General features: G+C 46.0%; 1 protein-coding gene across 1 annotated transcript in view; it reads left to right on the forward strand.

Moving 5' to 3' along the window:
• LOC141413640 (uncharacterized) overlaps window positions 1–14,500 on the forward strand; it is a 92,903-nt gene that overhangs the window by 52,516 nt on the left and 25,887 nt on the right. The window lies entirely within an intron of this gene.

Below are 14,500 nucleotides of genomic sequence, written 5' to 3' on the forward strand. Positions count from 1 at the left end.
AGCATCTTCATAAAGCCCTGAGTTAAAGAATACCTCTAAAGGAGGCTGGCAGAATGGCTCAAGTGGTAGAGTACCTGCCTAGCAAGTGTGAGGCCCTGAGTTCAAACCCCAGTACCACCATAAAAATAAAATAAGAATACCACTATAGATATTGGTATACATTTTACATATAATAATTATTATGGCTATAATTTTCTGAATGCTATGCAGTTAGAAGTTTGCAAGGCACAGATTGAAGCATTTTGCATACACTCATCCCATTAATTCTCTAATAGCCCTATGAGGGAAGTGCTATCATTATTCCCATTTTTCATGTAAGGAAGTTGTGATCCAGAGAGGTTAAGAAGTAAATCAGACTCAGTGGGTTCCATTTGAGTTTAATCAACATCGTCAGGTGAGTCCAGACAAGCAACCTTGAGCAGGCCACAGTCAAAGTGTGCAGCCTGGTGTTGTGCACACCTGCTGTTGCCCTTTGCTGCCAGTGCATGTGTAGCCTCTGGGCAGAGATGGAGCAGGAATGTGTGTTCCGTGGCAGGGACAGAATAGACATCTCACTACCCCGCCAAGATGGGTTGATGGGTTACCTGAATGACTCCATGTCTGGTTAACATCTCAGGATGTTTTAAGTGGTTTGACTGCCAGTAAAATTCCCCAAAATGTGCTTTGGGAGAAAAACACCCAATCATTGAAAAATGATCCAAAACCCTACTCTTGCCCTTAAATTTTTAAATGCACGTGTATTCTTTGGGAAAATTCAATCCATATGTTTCTTGGTCTTTTATACATTGACATGTTTCCTGGGGAGTATTTGACTTCCAAAATTTTCAAGCCCTTCCCCAACTTTTCTCTGTCTTTTGTATTACTCCTTCTCTCCCCACACTAAAAGCAGAAATTCACATTGGCAAAAGTAAACCTCAAGAGAATGATAAGACTCAACTCTGAAAAGCCTGAATAGCTCTGAGCTATGGAGATGCCTGAATGGGGCATCTCACAGAGCCTGTCACATCCCAGCCCCACACCAGGTCAGACAGGCCAGGGACCCAATGCATCCTGTGTTTTTCATACTCCTTGAGTATTTTCTTTGCAACAGTGGCTGCAGCTTGTGGCACCTCATTGTCCTCTTACCCACTTGAAGTCAGGACAGCCAGATAGCAAAGCTGGATAGGACTCACAATTTTGGGGGCTGGAGCCTGGGTCCAGGAGAGTCTCGCAATAGCTCTCTCTGCAACCCATGGTGGCCCTTCATGAAGAGCCAGTAAGGGAAGGCCGAGTGTGCATTACAACAGTTCTCATATCCAAGCTGTGCCGAGATTCGAGCCAAGCTCCAGGAGGTGGAAGTAATAATAATTATTAGTGCCTGACATTTGTGGAACACTTCATAGTTTCAGAAATGCTGTCAGCTGCGGCTGTAGCCAACAGTTTTCTGGTCAGAAAATGTGGATTTGGATTTTCTATCCCAGCTCTTACAACCTGGGCAAATCATATCAATCCATTTACCTGGGAAATGGGACAATAAGGACCCCTACCTCACAGGCTAGTCATGAGTCTCTTGAGCTATGAAGGTCCAACAGCTACTGGTGCTTCTGTGGAGGTGACATGTCACCTCATTCAGTGCTCAAGTTGTGACTTCCAAGAAGTTGACTTGCTCAAGGATGACAAAGGAATTTTCAGCCTTCCACGCTTTTCCTGAAAAGGAAAATGTATGGAGTAAACTCTCTGGTGAACGCGGTTTTGAGTGCTCTCTGTATGTGTGGGTCCCAGGATTCTTGATAATGGGGCCATTTTTAGGAAGAACCATGGAGCCTCCTGGGGGAGAACCCAGCCTAAGGGAAGAAAGGGCTGGAAAGGGCTGGGGGTGGGCGTTGTCCTAAAGAGAGGGATGGCCTTGAATGCCTCTGGGGAATCCTGGCAGGAAGGCCAGGATTGGAGTGGCTTCTCTAAATGTGCAGTGGAACCCCAGGGCTCAACACTAGGGCTACATAATGGGACATGGTACCATCCACAGTGTCCTAGGTCCCTTTTTGGGCTCTAGGGAGCCCTTGGCAGTGAACACCTTTGTGGAGAACGGGGCTGAGGACTGCCTTGAATCCCATGGATTCTGAGATGGTTGATAACAGTGAAGCTGGAGTCCCATAGTGGGAGATGGAGACAAACAGAGACATACCATCACTGTGACCTTATGTGTCTTATCTTAAGCTTCTGTGCATGGGAAACTGGGTCACCAAGATAGGGCTGGAAATCCTGTGCATGGCTGGGTCCCTGCCTAGGCCTCCCCTGTGCACCGTCCTGGTGCTGCCATCAAAGTGCTTGCCTTTGCTCAGGATGCCAACCTGCCTGCATGCCACCCCATTTCCACCCGATGCTCACCTACACAGACGCCTTCAAGCCTCAGCTCAGGCTCTACCTCCACTGTTGACCTTTTCTGATCCACCTCGCAACAATGTGCCCCTCCCTCCTGGGGGGCCAACCCAGCCTGACAACTACAACCGGCTCCTCAGAGCAGGGATGGTGTCTGACTCCTTTTCCCCCCAGGGTTGGCGAACTGCTTGATCAATGTCAGTGGAAAGCCTGAATGAAGAGTGAGCTAATGAGAGGAGGAGGGATCTATCCAAGGTCACTCAGTGTTCAGATCAAGCCCCAAGCCCAAGTCTGAGGAGGTCAGCAGCATTCGGGCTCTCCTCCTTCTACTTTGCCTCCCAACTTCTGTGGTTGCTGCAGCAGGGATGATGACCCAGACATATGGCCCCACAAAACCTATTGCCATTTGGGCACTCAATTGGTCTCATGTGGGCAGCACAGAAGGCCCGTCACCCACTACAGGGACCTCAGCTTTGTAAGATGCCCGGGGTACCGCTGGCCACTCCTGGCTCCTATTCCACTGGACCCTCCTTTTCCTCTCTCTTTGCTTTCCTGTAACAATGATTAAGTGACTTCCTTCACCAAACCTTCTTGTCATGACGTACTGCCTCGCTCAACACAGGCCCCAACCTGCAGGTCAATCAACCATAGGCTGAAACCTCCAAAGCCATGAGCCAAAACAAACCTTTCTTCTTCTTACATTGATTATCTCGGATGTTTGTTACAGTGATGGAAGGCTGACTGACCAGGTGACTCCAATATGTGGCCAAATTTGAGAAAAGTTTATCTGAGAAACTTTAAAGAAACATTCATCCCCCAGCCTCATCCCAAGCCAGTTGGATTAGACCCCTTGAGGCACAGACATCATTCTGATTGGTTTTGATAGGGCTCCAGGTGATCCTAACGTGTGTGGATGCAGGAACTACTAACAAGCCCAAAGTCCTCATTGAGCCAATGAGGAGATTGTATTCTAGAGAGGTCAAGGCCGAGGACATGTAATACCCAGTGGGACTAGGACATGAACCCAGTTCCATCATCCTGAGTCCTAATCAATGTTCTTCCTATTACCCATGGCAGAGATTAAAAGGAAATTTTTTATACTAATTAAATTTAGTACAGTTTATTTTAGTAAAACAAAAATGATTTGTGAGTGGGGTCAGTTCCTAAAACCAATGCAGGGTCTTAGAACTCCAGCCAACACTATCAGACAACATTTATAAAAAATGGGAGTAAATCATAAAGGACAACTTAGTTTGTGACGGCTTACTCAACCAACCAGTTATTAGTTACAGGCTAGTTAATAATGCATCAGGTCTCCTGTAGCCAAGCAAACCTTAGTTACTAGGTCTAAACTTCATATTGGTTTGGTCTGTTGGGCCCAGGGTAGTGGGTGGCTAGCATATCAATGGGCTATGACTATTTTGTTTGAACCCTTCCTTATCTGCCACAATCTCCTTTCTCATTGGTCTTCTCTTCCTGACTTTGGAACTTATACCACAGCTTAGATTGAGCCTGTTCTGTCTGTCTGTTCCATGGAATTGGGCACCCAGGAACTGGCCCACAGGAAGAGTCCAGAAAAGTGTGATGGTTTTAATGGCCACCAAGGTCTCTTGGACCTGAATTCTCCAACCCTGTGAGGAGATATGGCAGGGGCTGGCATAGCACAGACTTTGCTCTACTCCGCCTACCCAGACCTCGTCTCCTAGAGTCCCTCTTCCATGAAGAGGTCTCCTTCCCCGAGGACTTCTTTCATATCCAAATACACAGCCAGGAGAAGGGAGCTGCAAGCCACAATCCTCTTGACACGAACTTACTTGGAATGTGACAATGTATTGGCACTTTTAATTTTATATGACATTTTTATTATTAACATAACTTTGCAATAGCATTGAAAGAATTTAAAGGGGAAAAAGCAATGCATGATCCTATCCCTCTTACACAATCATTTTCATTTATTTTTGCCTCTTTCTAATCTTTAGCTAGACAAATACACATTATTTAGTTCTAGCACAGTGTTTATAAGTAACTTTTTTGTTCTGCTTCTTTTACTCAGAACTAGCCTATAATCACATTTCATACCCTTGGCTTGAGGTCGATTAATTCTAACACCTAGAGTCTTTTTTCATAATTTTTGTGCCTTAGTTAAATTGTTCCCCAGTACCTAAAGACTGAGGTTAGTCTTATAAATGTGCAATGAACATCTTTGTACAGCCATTTTCTTCTTCTGGAATTTCTTCAAGTGTGTTTTGGAGGGGCAGAGAGGCCAAGCGAGAGGCTCTGGCACTGGAAGAGGTGAGCAGGCCCTGGGACTGGAAGAGGTGAGCAGGAGAAGGATTGAAGATAAAGTGGAGGAAGGCCAACTTTTACCTCTCATTTTGTTCATGGGAACCAGCTCACAAAGCAGGTGCTTCCCGGCCACCATCCAATAGGCAGTTGGGCCACAGGCATCAGGAGAAACTTCCACATTGTCTCTGGCTCTGAAAATGCCAGCTCTGTTCCCTGAATGAATTTGTAACACTTGATCATGAGGAAGAGACCCCACCTCTGATCCCTATTAACTTAGAACTGATGGGTGAAGAAGAGTGCACCTGTCTGTGCATAATTTCAGAAGCCAGGAGGAGAGGACATGGAACACTTTATTTTCCTGAAAGTCTTGTTGGGGTGGGGAGGGAATGTAATAAATACAAGAGTGCTAGCTTGGCCCTGATGAATAACTACTGGGTGCCGGATGCTAAATGCTTCATGAAAATGATCTTGCTGCCTCCTCCCACACAATGAGGTGGGTATTTTGCAGATGAGAGATTAAGGCTCAGGATGGATGATGCACACGCTCTTGAGGTGGAAGCAAGTGGGGCTCACAGGTTTAGTCCAGACCTTAGGGAGTGAGAGAGGCTTAACAAAAGTCACTTCTCAACAAATTCAGGAAGCATTTGGCACTTTGGGACCAACTCTAGCCCATACCCCAACTCAGGCTGGAAGAGACACTGAGGTGGCAGGGTGGTGGCAAGGTGATAGTGAGGAAGGCAAAGGGCCAAGTCTACCTAAGGACTTCCTCTACACAAGAGGCATGGCTTTTCCCTCCTAATTGTCGTGTTTTGATTTTTACTTTTTAACCGATGCATCAAAACTGTACATACTTATGTATGTTTCCATACATGTGTACGTATGTTCTACAAATTCTCATCAGACTGAACCCATCTAAATCCTCAAACACTTACCACTTTTTCCTGGTGATCTAGTTGCCCTTTTTAAGGCACAGTTTCTATCTATGTTGTATAAGTTGGGGGCAGGGTCTATGTCACATTCTCTTTATGTCTTGAGAGGTCACAAGGACCCTGTCACTATGTACTGGAAGCCATGGCAGCCAAGCTCAGCTTTGGGACAGCTGGGACCCCTGTTGGTATAAAGACCTGGGAAGGGCACCCTAGCAGGGAGGATGGCAGAACTCAAGCTGGGAAGTGGGAATGAGCAGGGGGAGTGTGTTGGGTGGGTGGGACAAGTGAGGAGACCAAGCTCACTTGGGTCCTGGTTGGAGAAAGGTGAGGAATAGGCTGCAAGCAGGGGATCTGGGCCAACTTTAGCCTGGCGGTGATCTTTTCCAGGCTGACTTTGGCTCAGTGCAGAGAACAGTGGTGGCTCTGGGATCAGGGGTGGGGTATAAAGGGGCTGATTGCATTTGGCATTTGCTTGCAATCAAGAAAGGAGGAAGAAAAATAACCTAACACTAGATTAGCTAAACAACCAAGATCCAAGTTGTGGTGTCCAAGCTCTGAGTGAAAACAGGCTGCCAAGGGCTCGTTTCAACTCAAGCAGCACTCGCTTCCAGATGAGCATAGTTGCCTGCCTAGCAAGCGTGAAGCCTTGAGTTCAAACCTGAAGACCTACAAAAAAAACCCCATAGATGAGCACAGTCCCACAGTGGTGACTTCTCTGAGAGTGGGGCTACCACCTTGGCTGAGGTTGAGTCCTCAGGACAGGCAATGCTCAGACTAGCTCACCCCACAGCACTACCAGCTGAGGAGAGCTGGCAGAGGGTCTTGTCCTCAAACCCCTCTCTTTTCTTTGCCTCTGTTGTCTGTGCAGAGCCCCAGAATCTACCAAGCAAACATGGGAGGCAGGGAACATTTTCTAGAATGGCCAGGACTTGCTCTAAGAGCCTCTGTGACCTTCATTCTAGGTCCCCTCCCTGTTTTTTAGGGTTGGCAATGGGGAGAAGTGGTCAGCCCCTGTTCTGGGTCCCAATCTCCTGGGCTGTTTGCTAATTTTGGTTGGAACTCTGGTGCTAAGTAAAAACATCAGGGATTCCTGGCAAGGACTCAGACAAAATGAGGATTAGGAAAACAGAAGAGTCTCCAAGTCTTCCCAAGCAGTGTAAGCAAACAGTCCAAGCTGTGGATGGCCCCTGGAGAGAGCCCTGGCAACACACAGCCCTGAAACACCTGCCTAGAGCTTGGGAGGTTTCCTCTGCCTGTGGTTCATGTTAGAAATGCTAACAGATACATCCAACAGGCTGCTGGATGTTTCCATCGGGAAGGAAACCTCAAACTTAACAGGTCAAAGCCAGGCTCACCCAGGCCCCCACATGTCTGTGTCCCCAGTACCACCACTACCAGGAGAGCAGAACCAGACTGATGTGAAACACCTTCAGCTCTTTTATCCAGACACTGAATGATCCTGGCTCCTGGTCCTCCTCCACTTCTGCTGCAGCTTCCTAGTTCAAGGCTCTAGTTCTGAATGAGAGTTGCAAGTGACTCTCATGATTGTTCTGTCTCTACCTTGCCCATTCTCAAAACCAGCCATACCCGCCACCAGTGGTTTTCATCCATCCAAATATAGTTGGTCAGTGTCCCCACCCCCCACCCCTTTGAAAGTGTGCTTCAGGGAAACATGGAAAAGCAAAGTGGATGGTGATGCAGTTTCTGTTTGTTGGGAAAAAAATCTCTGTCTAGCTCCCTTCCCCCTGCAGGAGTTGGTGCGGAGAACAGGTGAGTGTTGAATCTATAGCTTATCGTTTAGTCGGTAGAAAAAGTCTTGAAGGTCACTGAAGGCTCATTCTGCCGAAAAGTAGAAGCTACATTGAGTTGTACTAAGTTGGAAAGAGTGGTATGAACCATAACCTTAAAACAAATAGCTTTCTGTCTCTGTCACCAGCCATCCTGCCCTTTGTCCCCACCCCATCTCCTCCCAGCCACATGCATCCCAAGCCACCAGACTTGGTCTGATAAATGTCACTCTTCACTAAAGGAATTTCTTGGAGGACAGCTCATTTCACGTGTTGGGCAAGGAAAAAAAAATCCCAGGATGGGCCTAGCGCATCTCCCCGTGGCCAGAAAATAACACTGCTTTCCAGAATGTCAGCAGTGTGCAAGGAAGGCCAAAAGAGCCAGTTGCAGGGGCTCCCGGGCCTACCCTGGACACTTTGGGCATTAATTGGAATGGGTTGAGCCATAGAAAGACTGTGGGTTCATTAAAATACTCAAAAAAGTTTAAGTGTACAGAGAAATGGCTGGAGATTAAAAGGAGCATGGGTATAATGAATGGGGTATGCTCATTTGTACTGACTTTAGTAAGTAGGGCATTTCATATAAACAGGCCTCTTCTTTCTTCTGTTGATTTTATCTGTTTATAAAGGATAGACCTTTGCTCATTTCTATCTGGGTAATTCAGGGAACCCTGAGACAACCCTCTAGGGATTCACTGTCCCAAGACAGGGCTTTTCAGCCCTAGAGTCACAAGCGATGACAGTAAAGGAGTGACCCTCATAAACGCAGTGGTCTAGAGAGAAGCCCTGAGCAGACAGATGCAATGAAACTTCTTAGACAATGAAACTTCACTGTAGCCCTACCGTGCAGGGCCAGTAGGCCACACTTGGCTTCGATGGTGCTAAAGTCTGGCCAGTGCATTTTGATGACAGGGCAACAGGTTATACCGCTGGAGGCCAAGCAAGAGGGGGGAAGTTCAATGTTACCATACCCAAACACTTCCCCAAAGGAAAAGGTGGGGACTTGAAAAGTCTTACTGAAACAATGAAGTTTAATTACACACCTGAACCTCCCCTGCTTCAGTCTGCTTGGATTTTGCAGCCCAGCCTCACAGCCTAACCCAGAATCAGCTGCTCAGCCAATCCAGACTTTGCAGCCCCAGCAATTTCTTCTTCTTGTGCTCTGGTAAAATTGTTAAAAACCCTAAAGGTAAAAATAGTATTTGGTAAAGTCACTAAAATCCTAGGGAGGTGTCAAAATTGGCACCCCAGGAAGGTGTGGAATTTAGGATAAGAAAAAAAAGTGAAATTCAGTCTTAGTGCTCTTATAACAAGTTTTGGCAGGAGGGTATTAAACAGCTTTGGAATCATGCTATTTTTTTTTGTTTGTATCTTTAATACATTTCAAGAGCTTAAGAGAGACTGCTATTTATGAATTTAATTAAATGTTTGGAAGTGTTTAAGTTTATAATTAGTGTTAAATGTTTGTGAAAATTCAATTTGCTAAATTTATGAAAATTCTGACACTTTATTTTTAAAGCAGTTTTAAGTTTACAGCAAAATTGAGCAGAACGTATGAAGAGTTCCTGAATAAGCCACGTTATCATTCACTCACCATCCCTCCCACTATCACCTTCCACAGCACCAGTGGTGCCTAGACTAAAACATCCTCAGCACCCAAATTCCATAGTTCATATTGGGGCTCATGCTTGGTGGTGTGTTTAGACATTTTCAACAAATGTATTGTGACACATATCCACTTTAACGTGCAGAATAGTTTCCTTGCCCTAAATCCTCTATGTGCCACCTATTTACCCTTCCGACCCCACTAGCCTCTGGCAACCACTGATCTTTTTGCTGTGTTCATGGTTTTGCCTTTTCTAGAATATCATATAGTTGGAATCATGCAGTGTGGAGCCTTTGCAGATTGGCCTCTCATTTAGGAATTTGTTTTTACATTTTTCCCTTGGCTTTTCATGGCTTTCTAGTTCATTTCTTTTTCGCACTAAATAATATTCCATTGTTTGGGTTTTTATTTATTCACCGCCTGAAGGACATCTTGGTTGCTTCTAAGTTTTGACAATTGTGAATAAAGCTGCTATAAACATCCGTGTGCAGGCTTTTGTGTGGACATAAGTTTTCAACTCATTTGGGTAAATACCAAGAAGCGTGATTGCTGGGATTTTTGTTAAGAGTCTGCTTAGTTGTGTAAGAAACTACCAAACTATGTTCCAAAGTGGCCATACCATTTCTTACCCCTCCAACAATGAATGACAGTCTTTCTCTCTCTGTTTTTTTTTTTTTTTTTGGTACTTGGGTTTGAACTCAGGGCCTCACACTTACTAGGTAGGTGCTCTGTCACTTGAGCCACTCCACCAGCTCTGTTTTTTGCATTGGTTTATTTATTTATTTATTTATTTATTTGAGATAGGGTCTTTTGAACTATTTGCCCTGGGCTGACTTCAAACCGTGATCCTCCTGATCTCTGCCTCCTGAGTAGCTAAGAGTACAGGTGTGAGCCCCCAGCACCCAGCTGAATGAGAATTTCTGTTGCTCCATATCCTCACCAGCATTTGGTGTTTTGGATTTTGGCCATTTTAATAAATGTAAAGTGACATGTGATGGTTTTAAGTGAAGTTTTAATGTATTAGCTATGTTGCTGGCATATGAATATTTAGAGGAATGTTGATAAGGAGGGATGATTATTATAAACTCAAAAGATTAACAAATGGACAGTAAGCCAGGTATAAACAGTAGATAGTTTTCCTGTCCAGGCCTAGACCTCTTCAGACAAGGAATAACAACAGGGGTCTTGAATCTGCACCAAACAGTACAGGTTTGGTGTGGGGGATAGTGGCTGGAGGTGTTCTCTGATGGAATAGGATTTTGAGAGGGTGTCAATGGGGAGAATGGCTCAGTAAAGGTTGAAGAGAGTGAGGACAGAGCAATATGGAGAAGATCAAAGCCCAGGATGGTGGGAATGGCTAAGGAGAAATGAAGAAGGAAGCAGTTTAGTATTTTGTTTGCTGTGAAGTTCTCTCCATTTTCACAATGGCTACCCTATAAACACCTTAGATGAGTGATATTTGTGAAACTCCAGGAAAAATGTCCACACCTGTACCTATGAGTAGTAGAGAGAGGGACTAACCATGGACAGGGCAAGGTAAGACCGAAGACTTAATGTGGTCCTCTTACCCTAAGGACTGCAGGAATTTTGTGACAGGCAAGCAGGAGGGAATGACAGCTGAGGCAGTAGTGAGTTGGACTTTGCTCTTAGTAGCTCATTGTTCAATTTTCAGGAATTTTTGTGAGCTATATATTAAAGCACTGCTAGACTGAAACCTACCAAAAGGACAAGTATTTACACCAAAGAAATTAGTATAGAAATTACAAATCAGTGACCTCTCACCCTGCCCATGTCCATGGGCCTAACTATGAGGCCATTTCTGATCTGGCTCCTGCCTTCCTTCCAGGCTCATCTCCTGTCACTTCCTATTTTCACATACTGGAAATGCCAAAGGAGCCATGGTTTCTATCCTCTGGATTTTTGAAAATCTTCCTTCCAACTCTGTTGTGGTGCTGGGGTTTGAATCCAGGACCTCATGCTTGCTAGGCAGGTGCTCTACCAGTTGAGCCATGCCCTAGCCCACTTACTTTGTGTTAGTTTTTCAGATAGCATCTCATGCTTTTGCCTGGGTTAGCTTTGGACCTAGATCTTCCTATCTCTGCCTCCTGAGTAGCTGGGATTACAGCTGCTACTTCCCTTTCCCTGGCTCCTTTCCATTTTTCAAGATTCAACTCAAATGCCACCTCCTGGAGAAGGACTTCAGCCTGGGCTTCAGCACATGCAGTCTCTCCCTTGGGTGTGCTAGGTGTCCTCAGACACTGCAGTCTTCCTACCACATCCTTCCCATCATTTCTCTTGCAGTTCAAGGTCCTTCTGAATCAGAGCTCATTTCTGAATTCCAAGAGCCTGGGATGGGTTCCTCTGAAAGCAGCTGCAGAACTGGCCACTGAAGGTGGTTTAGTGCTTCAAGGACAGTCATGACGGACCCACATGGTGGGTGAATTCCTCTGTGAAATTAGAGGAAAATTCTACAGAACTTCTCTGGTGAGATGAGAGGTAGAAAGAGAGGGGCCTGTTGACAAGGATAGGAACTAAAGGAGAACTTCCTCGCTCCACCCTATGCCCTGGGCCTAGAGCCTCACTCCATCTGGTAGGTGCTCTGGGCCAAGGTTACCTCTATAGGGGAGGGAGGAACTAATCCTGCCTGTGAACTGGTCCCTAGGCCTCTGGATGGCTCCCAGGTGTCAATACACCAGGCCAAGACCTCGACTGCCAGCTGCCCTGCTGCTGCTCTCAGCCAGAGCCACTTTCCCATTTGTCAGCAGCACTGAAAATAGTGGCTTGAGCCAAAAATTCAAGCTGCAGGGAAAAATTGTGGAGTAGCAGAGAGAAGAGCTGCTCTTGAAGGTTTCAAAGGTGCTCTCTTCCCTAAAGATGAAACTGCCCCACGATCTTTGAATTTGCTCCAGCCCTCAGGGCCATAAGTTGTTGTTGGGCATGGAATGGGGTATGTGTGTTAAAATGAAAAGAAAAGCCAGGTCCCAGTAGTTCACACCTGTAATCCTAGCTACTGAGGGGGCAGAGATCAGGAGGATCGAGGTTCAAAGCTAGCCTAGGCAAATAGTTCCTGAGACCCTCTCTCAAAAAAACTCATCACAAAAAAGGTCTCGTGGAGTGGCTCAAGTTGAAGCTTCTGAGTTAAAAAAGAAAGAAAGAAAAGCAAGAGGATGCCAGCTGAGTCAGCCCTAGGGACAGACACCAAGAACAGGCAGCACTAAGGGGGACCATCGTCTAGCACCGTTTATTCCTCAAAGCCAGTCCCAACACAAATCCTGTTTATTTAAGCGTTCTACTTCAAATTTCTTTCTTTTTTCTTCTTTTTTTGGTGGTACTGGGGCTTGAACTTGGGGCCTCATATTTGATAGGCAGGTGCTCTACCTCTTGAGCTACTCTGCTAGCCCTGTTTTGTGTTGAGTGTTTTTGAAATGGGGTCTCATGAGCTGTTTGCCCAGGCTGGCTTTGAACCATGATCCTCCTGATCTCTGCCTCCTGAGTAGCTAGGATTATAGGCGTGGTTACACTGGCCACTAGTGCCCAGCTGTTTCAAATTTCTGATTGGCAATTATTTGAAAATACACAAGCCAATCTTCCTGATAGTGGTAAGACATTGTCTCAGTCCCAGCAGGAGAGTGCTTTGGGATGAGGTGACAGATGAGCCACACTGCCCTGTGCGGTGGAAAGAAGGCGCGTACATGTGCCTGTCCTGATGCTGGGCCTCTGGCTGGGATGTGCCCTCAGCAGTCTGACCTACTGGATTTTAGGTTTTCTCCCAGTGGCCAAGATTCCCATTCCTGGAAAGCCCAGTGCGTGTGCTTCCCCAGCCTCTGGTGCCATGGCTGATACGAACTCAGCTTTCCCGGGAACCACTCCATGGAGGTTGACTTGGTAGCAGAAACCTTGTAGCTGAAAAGAATTCACCTCCGAGCCAGGAGCGCCTGCCAGGAGAGACCTGTGGCATGAAAGTCCTTAGCAGGTTCTCTCTGAGCACGAAGAGCACAAACGGCTTACTAGGATCGGGCTGGGCTTCCTGTTTTTCTTGTGCTTCTGGCCAGAGAAACCAAAGAGCCACATATTTTCTTGTGTCTTCTGCCCGCTTTCTACGGATGGCTGAACTAGGTGCTACCTTTCCATCTAAACAAGCTTTGGATCTAAGACAAAAGGTGAAACTCCTTTTATGACTTGTGGACATGGTGTCACCTCTCTGTCCTTACCGTGTCTCTTCATGTAAATTGTGACCCTGCAAACTGCTATTAGGTGCTTCCTATGGACCAAGTATTGTGCTAAGTTACACACAGGCACCTTCTCTTTTAATCATTTCTGCAATCTTGTGAAGAAGGGAGAATAATCATTATTATGACCATTGTCCAGCTGGGAGGCTCAGAAAGTTGTGAAGCTGGTCACGCAGCTCCTAAGTAGTGGAGTTGGGATTTAAACTCGCATCTTTCAGACTCAGGGTGCACTCCTACCCTCCTATGATTGTAAAGACTGGTCCTTCAGTCTGATGGTAAAGTACAAAGTCTAACTTGGATGATCTTTGCATAGAAGACAAACCTTGCAATATCATTTCCTTTTGAGAAAGTAGGAAATGCCAGTCTGGGAAATTTCTATCAATACATCAATGTGAATTAAACATCGTTTAAGTTTGCTGGGTGCTGAAAAACTCTGATCACTTCTGCCTTGCTTTCTCCATGCAACCTGTGTTTTTCCACCTCCACTTTGCAGCTGCTAAGCTGAACCCTCTGAAATTGTCATGGGTCAAAACCACTAAGATATCAGTAAGTTTATGCAACTCAACCTGATAATAGTTATTGCAACTTATGACGCCTACACCTCCCTCCAGCCCCAACCAACAATTCTTCTTGTCCAAACTTGTCCTCACTTCATGTTTCAGCTTAAGTAATGCCACCTTCACCAAGAAACCAGTTGTTTCCCAATTGGAGATCATCTTTCCTGAACTCCCTTATTTGTATCTCTTGCCCCCATCTTCTGGAGGTCTTGGTTATCTGTGGGTGCTTGCATGTGCTTTTGTCTGATCAAAGAACCATGTCTAATGTATCCCCACCCAGCCAGGTCTTAGCATAACACCTGCAGTGTCACAGGTGCTGGTTAAGAGCTTACTGAGCTCAGCTGTGACTTCCTGCTTCTTATGGGACAGTGTCTTCCCGGGCTTCCCAGTCTAGCTTCTGGATGATTTGAGCCCTGTTCCTGGCAAGACCCAGGGAAGAAGGGGTGGTGGATATGCCTTTCTGCTCTGCTTGAGTGGAGAGAGGCCCAGCTGGGTCAGGCTGAATGAAGGAATAAGGTGAGGATGACTACAGTTGTGCCAGGAATAAGGCAAACCTCCTCATGTCATTCTACCTCAGAGAAATATCCCACAAATCTGGCTTGATCCCCAGAGCCGGGAGCCACAGTATGGTCACCGCCTTGTGAACGGTCTATGGATGTGGTCTGCAGGCCAGTGAGTCAGAAGGCAGGTGGCTTTGCATTTCCCTGCTGAGTACATCCTGGAAAGAATCCCCTGGCAGCCCTCCCCT

This window comes from Castor canadensis, chromosome 11 (genome assembly GCF_047511655.1).
Source record: "Castor canadensis chromosome 11, mCasCan1.hap1v2, whole genome shotgun sequence".
Taxonomy (NCBI): Eukaryota; Metazoa; Chordata; class Mammalia; order Rodentia; family Castoridae; genus Castor; species Castor canadensis.